This window comes from Kogia breviceps, chromosome X (assembly GCF_026419965.1).
Source record: "Kogia breviceps isolate mKogBre1 chromosome X, mKogBre1 haplotype 1, whole genome shotgun sequence".
NCBI classification, from domain to species: domain Eukaryota; kingdom Metazoa; phylum Chordata; class Mammalia; order Artiodactyla; family Physeteridae; genus Kogia; species Kogia breviceps.
The window spans coordinates 93,392,942-93,401,443 of NC_081330.1; positions in this window are offsets into that span (position 1 = coordinate 93,392,942).

The window sequence follows — 8,502 nt, forward strand, 5'->3', positions numbered from 1 at the left end:
GGGAATTTGATGTTTAAGTTTTCTTGTCCTGCCTTTAAAATATCAATTTAATTTCATCACTCCTGTTATTTTTTAACATCTTTATTGGAGTATAATTGCTTTACAATGGTGTGTTAGTTTCTGCTTTATAACAAAGTGAATCAGTTATACATATACATATGTTCCCATATCTCTTCCCTCGTGGGTCTCCCTCCCTCCCACCCTCCCTATCCCACCCCTCTAGGTGGTCACAAAGCACCCAGCTGATCTCCCTGTGCTATGCGGCTGCTTCCCACTAGCTATCCACCCTACGTTGGTTGTGTATATATGTCCATGCCACTCTCTCACTTCGTCACAGCTTACCCTAAGGAAAAAAGAGACTAGGGGTAGGACAGGAATAAAACACAGACCTACTAGAGCATCACCCCTGTTATTAACATCTTGCATTAGCGTGTTACATTTGTTACAATTCATGAGCTAAGGCTGATACATCATTAACTAAAGTTATGTGGTTTACTTTAGGGTTTACCCTTTGTTTTGTGAAGTTCTATGGATTTGGACAAATGTGTAATAATGTATCCAGCATTACAGTATCATACAGAATAGTTTCACAGCCCTAAAAATCCCCTGTGCTCCACCTATTCATCCTTCCGCCACCACATGAAAGTCTGGCAACCACTGATCTTTTTACTATCTCTATAATTTTTAACATGTTTTATTGTGATAAAAAATTTACCATCTTAACTGTTTTAAGTGTACAGCTCAGTAGCGTCAAGTACATTCACATTGTTATACAAGAGGTCTCAAGAACTTTCTCATCTTGCAAATTTGAAACTCTGTACCCATTAAACAGCAACTTCCTATTTCCCCCTCCCCCAGCCTCTGGTTAACCACATTTCTACTTTCTGTTTCTATGAATTTGACTAGTTAAGACACCTCATAAAAGTGGAATTAGGCAGTATTTGTCTTTGCACATTTTGTTGATCCATTCATCCATCAGTGGACATGTGGATTGCTTCTACTGCTTAGCTATTGTGAATAGGGCTGCTCTGAACCCGGGTGTACATGTCTTTATTGTTTTGCCTTTTCCAGAATGTCATATAGTTGTAATCATACAGTATGTATGTAGCCTTTTCAGACTGGCTTCTTCCACTAAGCAATATGCATTTAAGGTTCCTCCGTGTCTTTTCATGGCTTGATAGCTGGTTTCCTTTTATTGCTGAATAATATTCTATTGTGTGGATGTACCATAGTTTATTTATCCATTCACCTTTTGAAGCACATCTGGGTTGCTTCCAGTTTTCAGCAATTATGAATAAAGTTATTGTAAACATCCCTGTCTACGTTTCAGTGTGGACATAAGTTTTCAGTCCATTTGGGTTAATATTAATACCTAGGAGCACAATTCCTGGGCCATATGGTAGCACTATATTTAGGTTTGCAAGAAACTGCCAAATTCTTCCCATGTGACTGTACCATTTTGCATTCCCACCAGCAAATGAGAGTTCCTGTTGCTCCGTATCCTCACCAGCATTTGGTATTGTCTGTATTTTGGATGTTAGCCTTTCTGATAGGTATGTAATGGTATCCCACTGTTGCTTTAATTTGTAATTCCCTATGATGTTGAGCATCTTTTCATATGTGTATTTGTCATCTGTATATCTTCTTTGGTGATTAATATTCTGTGGAGGAATTAGTGATGGGAATATGTAGGAGGGGTCAGTGATTAGTGGATTTTAGACTTCACTGTGCAAGAATCTATGCAGCTATTTGCTGTCTGTTGGGTCAGAGGTAGGAGTCCTTGGATATCAGGTTTTAAGTGCCTACTGGGTCGATGATTTGGGATCTGTTGATGTCAGGGGTTGGGGGCTCTGTAAGGGGTAAGAAAATGGAGTTCTCTTAAAGCAACTGAGGGCCTGTAAGAGTTGTTGATTGAGGGAAATGTGTAGGTGAATGATTAGAAGGCGTACGGAAGTCAGTGATTGTGGTTGTCTGCAAGGCAGTGATTAGGGGGTGGCGTCTGGGATGTGGATGCTCTGGGGGTCAATGGTTAGGGCCTATATGCCTAGTGACTACAAGGTGACTTATGCTCTCTATGATCTGTGTGGGGCCTTAGTCTTATGAAATTCATGCCTCTTAGTGATTCATTGCAGTGATTAAGGGGTTTGAGGGTCAAGCAAGTGGGTTTCTTGGGGGACCTAGATGGAGGCAATTCTGGATCAGTATTTGTTAACCAGCAGCAGTTTCTGGTATTGCTAAGCATGTGGTGCAGTGATTAGGAACCTTTGGAAATCAGCAGATGGAACATTTTTGGTGGTTATTTATTGGGTGTAGTGAGTCAGTGATTCACAGCACAACAATGTCAATGATTATATCCCTAGGCTTTAGTTATTGAGAAATAGAATGTGTAACCCCTGTTGGGGCCCAGTGCAAGCTGCCCCAAGATATGCCTCAGTGGCATACTGATTACTCTGAATTAAAGTTATTTGAGAAATGGCTGATGCAAGAGGGATACTCTGACCCTCCTTTTTGTTTCGCTGAAAGCAGGAAATAAATCTCCCATGTGAAAGTACACTCCCTGCATCTGGAGGTAGAAGAACCCCTTTATCACCAGAGACAGGGAATTTGGGCCAAGAAATCTATACAAACAAACCTCGTTACTTCTTTAGTTTACTAACTCAAGACCAGACTCTATTTAGATTCCTTACTAATTAAGCACCCCAAACCTAAGTTTCTTTGTCTTGTCAATTCATCCCAGAAATTCCTCAGAGAAATTTGTTTATTTGTCTAAAAGTGTAAAAGCTGACTATTTCAGCCACTTCTTAGGTCCTGTTTCTATAAGACCTCTGAGTACATGAATTAAAAGTTGTTTCTTTTTCTCCTGTTAATCTGTCTTATGTCCATTTTATTATTAGTCCAGTCACAAAAACTCAAGAGGTATAGGGGCAGAATTTCCCCCTCCCCGACACCCCCAAACATCTAGAACAACTTCTCTGCTGTGGGGGACTATACTGTGCATTGTAGGTGTTTAGCAGAATCCCTGGCCTCCCCACCCATTAGATGCCAATAGCGCCATCACTGTCTCATTGTAAAAACCAAAAAGTATTGCCAGATATTTGCCGAATGGCCCTTGGTGGTGTTGGGGGAAGCAAAATTGCCCCTGTTGAGAGTCACTGGTCTAGAAATAAGGCCAAAGAATGGCACTGCATATAAATGATTAAACTCACCTAATAATGATAGAGAATCTCAGATTGGATAGATGAACAAAATACAGCTATGTCCAATTTAGAAAGGAGACACTTAATATGAAATGGTAAGCTTGAAAATAAAAAAATGTGGGACTTCCCTGGTGGCGCGGTGGTTGAGAATCCACCTGCCAATGCAGGGGACACGGGTTCGAGCCCTGGTCCGGGAAGATCCCACATGCCGCGGAGCAACTGGGCCCATGCGCCACAACTACTGAGCCTGCGCTCTAGAGCCTGCGAGCCACTATTACTGAGCCAGCGTGCCACAACTACTGAAGCCCGCGCACCTAGAGCCCGTGCTCCACAAGAGAAGCCACCACAGTGAGAAGCCCGTGCACCTCAAGGAAGAGTAGCCCACACTCGCCGCAATTGGAGAAAGCTCGTGTGCGGCAATGAAGACCCAAGGCAGCCTAAAATAAATAAATACATAAATTTCTAAAAAAAGAAAAAAATGGAAGAAGGTTGTTTGTTTGTTTGTTTTGTAAGCACACTGGGTCTGGTTATACAGTTCATTGTTGTCCTGCACATCCCAATTTGAGGAGGTGACTGGATTTCTACAGGTTAAAGGTCATGGGAATTCAGTTCTGAACTACAGAGGAAGCTAACGGTAGGGCATAGTTGATTCAGAATGAATGTGTGGTTGATGGGAAAGAGTGGAGTCTTTTAGCAGATGTTTTGAGGATGTCTGTGAAGAGACAAGCATCCCTGCCCCAGGGGGGTTTTGGGCTGGTGGCAGGTAGCCTGCTTTCTTCTATTATTTTTGCTTATATAAAACTTAAGGCAGACATTTGCATCTGGCAGGATGGAGTTAGGAGGTTGACAAATCTTCTCCCCCAAAAGCAACTCTAAAAGCTGGGGGAAAAAATGGTCAAAACAACCATTTCAGTACTCTAGAATTCTACCAAATGCATTCTGTAAATTGTTTTATGCATCAAAACTGCTCAACACAGTGCAGTTTGGGTGTTTTTTTTCCATTGTGGCTCCCTCCTCTGGCACTGTTGGTGCAGTAGTTCAACCAGGGAAGGGCAGCCCAGGAAAACAGCAAGCTTCATTGCAGCTGCTGAAGATGGCTAACAGGATTTGGAACATGGTCAGTTTAAGTGGCTATCTCAGCAGCAAGCAAACCTAGGGGGCCAGCAGAGCCATCAGTAGGACCTGACAGCCTGTCTGGGGCAAGTAATGGACTGGTCTGCTGGGAATTTAACAAGATCTGGTTGATGAGACATCTACAGGGGTCTTAACAAACTATCTTAGGCAGACTGGAGCCTTTGCACATGTGCAGCAGAGATCAGAAAAGACCCAAACCCTATCCACTTATCTCTAGGTTACTGAGCCTGTGTATGCACAGAGGAGACATGAGCAAGCCCAGAGAGAAATAAAAGCCAGGGCAGACTAGTAAAAGGCCTGATGTTTGAATGTATGCTCTGGCAGCAAAGCAAGTCAAACATGGCTTGACATGTTTTAGCACAACCTCTGATCAATCTTTTGCTGAATACTGAGCTGTACAGACATGGGGGGTGACCTCTAGAAAGCCAGTCTTAATTATAAAAAAAAAATTCTGAGCAGAGACATCTGTGGCTGCACAACTGCGGGGAAGACAGACTTCACAGATTTAGCTCAGCTATAAAAAGTGGACAAAATGCATGGACCAGCTATTTGAGGGCTCTGAAAAGAGAGGCAGGAGGACTGGGGAGAAGACCAGAATCTGAGGTACTGCTGAAGCGGTGGTGAGTTTACCATTTTTCATCTTCCAGTATTCTCCGGCCTGAATTAAATGCAGGTTGAAACCAGAAGTGAGCACTGCACAGCAGAGAGAGATGCAGGAGAAGTCCCTTAGTTTTGGCTTGAGCCTAATGCTCAGAGAGTGTGGAAATCCCCCACTATTTTTATTTTCATTTTATTTTCTCTGGTCTCCTGTGTCCAGGCCCCTAAGCAATTTCACGGTGGCATCAGCAGTGGCCAAAGACCTCTGAAGAACCAAAACTGAGGGAGGGGAACCTTTCTCTCCAGTAGGTGGAGCTGTGGTCCCAGGAGGGTGGGGCCTCCCTCCCTACCTAGAGGGAAGAACTGGGTAAAGGGACCCCCCCAAATAATTTATGAACTCCAGGGGTCAGTAAACTTTTCCTGGAAAGGACCAGGCAGTAAATATTCTAGACTTTGTATACCACACAGTCTCTGTCGCAACTACCCAACTCTGCCATTATAGCAGTAAAGCAACCAATGCATGAATAAACGAGTGTGGCTGGTTTGAATAAAACTTTATTTACAAAAACAGGCAGTTGGTGGGTTTTGGATCATGGGCTGGAGTTTGCAGGCCTCTGCCATAGAGGAAGGAAAACTTATGTGCACAGCAAAACCTGTCCACAAATGTTTATAGCAGCTCTATTCATAATTGCCCCAAACTGGAAACAGCCCAAATGTCCTTCAATGAGTGAATGTATAAACAAACTGTGATACATTCATACAAGGGAATATACAAACTATGCTGAGTATTGCTACTCAGCAATAAAAAGGAATGGACCATTGATACATGTATCAACATGAATGATTCTCCAAGTATTACACTGAGTGAAAGAAGCCAGACTCAAAGATTACATACTATAACAGGAGCAAATTTTCCTGGTGATTCCATTTATATGGCATTTTGGTAAAAACATAACTATAGGGACAGAGATCAGTGGTTGCCAGCGGTTGGGATGAGGGGGAGGTTTGATTACAAAGGAACAGCATGAGGGAGTTTTTTGGGTCTTGAAACTGTTCTGTATACCGATTTCAGTGGTGGTTACATGAATCGATATATATGTTAAAACCCACTGTTATTATACACTAAACAATTATACACTAAAACAAACCATTTATGCAAATTTTAAATTAATATTCTTCCATGTGGAAATAAAAATAGATTCCAGAAAGAGTAAAGTGCTGACTATAAAAATGTTAGAAGATCGGGCTTCCCTGGTGGCGCAGTGGTTGAGAGTCCGCCTGCCGATGCAGGGGACACGGGTTCGTGCCCCGGTCCGGGAAGATCCCACATGCCGCGGAGCGGCTGGGCCCGTGAGCCATGGCCGCTGAGCCTGCGCGTCCGGAGCCTGTGCTCCGCAACGGGAGAGGCCATAACAGTGAGAGGCCCGTGTACCACACACACACAAAAAAAAAGTTAGAAGATAATATAGAACATTATTAAATAATCTCAGATCTTAGATATAAAATACATATACCATAAAGGGAATATTGACAAATATTACCACACTTAAGCTTAAAATTCCTGCATAATAAAAGATCATAAATAACACTGAAATATAAGCAACTAAAGAATAATGAAGATTAATATCCAGAATAAAGAATTCCAACCAATCAATAGGAAAAAATTTTTGAAAACCCAATAGGAAAATGGGTAAGTTATATGAATAGGCAATTTATAGAAAAAGACACACAAATGTCCAATAAGCTTAGGAAATTTATGATCAACCTTAGAGAGATGCAATAGTCTTTAGAGACATGCAAATTTAAACAAATATAACTTGGTTTTGCTTGAGCTAAAGGTTGATAGTATCCAATAATGAAGACAGAGTGTGTAATTGGCAGGGTCATCCACTCATAAACATAAACTGGCTCTGGTTTTTTGGAGGATAATTTGGAAGTTTTATTAAAATTAATACTGTCCCTTTGTCCTAGGAATTCTATTCCCAGAGATTCATTCTCCTAATAAAATATCCACATGTGTACCCATAGAATTATGTACCAGGGAATTTGCTGAGTGTTCCAGTGAAAAATGAGAAGTGAACTATAAGTTCAGTGATAGCTTGAGATAAATATGTCTTAGAGAGATTTCCACATCATATCAATTGGAAGTCTCTCTAAGCCATATTTATTTCAAGCTACATTTTTAATGGAAAAGCAATTTGCAGAAAAATAAGAATATTCCTATAAAAGGAAAAGCACAACTAAACTATATATTTTTCTATGTACAATGTATATCTAAATGCATCAAAAATAATCTGGAGGGATATCCAGTAAACTGATCCATGGCAGTGACCTCTGGCATGGATTCTAGGATTGGAGTAGGTGGTCAAGTGTAGGAGAGTCATTCCTGATTGGAGCAGGTCAGAAAGCTGTAGGAGAGAGTTCTTCAAACAGATGGAATGAATAATCTACTTTTATTATTTGAAAGAATGGACTCTAGCCAGACTATCTGGATTTGAATCTCACTGCCACCACTTACTTGCCTGTGCTTTGGGGTGACATGAGATAATAGAAGATATGTGTTGGTCTCTACCCCCAGTTCCTGGCACAGGGCTCCTGAAACCCTTGTAATTTCCTGGGTGATAGGAAGGTCTTTTGTTCCAATGAGGTGACTCTAGGTGGGCTCCTGGATGGGGACTGGTCACCAGAAAGACCAAACCATGATTAAAAGCTTGGAATTTTCAGCCCTAACCCCCATTCTCATGAGAAAAGAGAAGGGCTGGAAATGGAGTTAATGATCAATCATGTCTATGTGATAAAGTCACCATAAAATCCCAATAATATGGGGTTCAGAGAACTTCTTGGTTGGTGAACACATGGAGATTTTGGGAGAGTGATGGGCCCTGAGAGGGCATGGAAGCTCTGTGCCCTTCCCACATACCTTGTCCTACACATCTCTTCCAAATGAACATACAAAGACGTTCATTTGTATCCTTTTATAATCAATGAGTACACAGTAAGAAAACTGTTTCTCTGAGTTCTGTGGGTCACTCTAGCAAATTAATCAAACTCAAGGAGGTGGTTATGGGAATCTGTGATTTATAGCCGATGGGCCAGAAGCACATGTGACAACATGGGGGTTTTGACTGGCATCTAAAGTGGGGCAGGGGGTGGGGGCGGTCTTGTGGGACTGAGCCCTTAACCTGTGGGATCCGACACCACCTTCAGGTAGATAGTATCAGAATTGGGTTAAATTGTAGAACACCCAGCTGGTGTCACAGAGGATTGTTTTGCAGGGGGAAAACCTCCACACATTTGGTGACCAGAGGTGTCAGAAGTGAAGTGTTCTGTGTGAGAATAAAGGAGACACGTGGGAGGAAGAGGACGGGGTTTTTCCCTTCACAGAAGAGGGACAACTGGGTGGTTTTTCTAACACAGTCGGTAAGTGGTAGAACTAAGTGCCAAATGAATCTGAAGGGTGAAGTGTTCTGCATGAGAGTAAAGGGGACACACATGAGGGAGACTGTAGATTTTACCTATATAGGTGACTTTACTTAAATTTTCTGTGCTTTAGTCTCCCCAGGTATCAAAATGG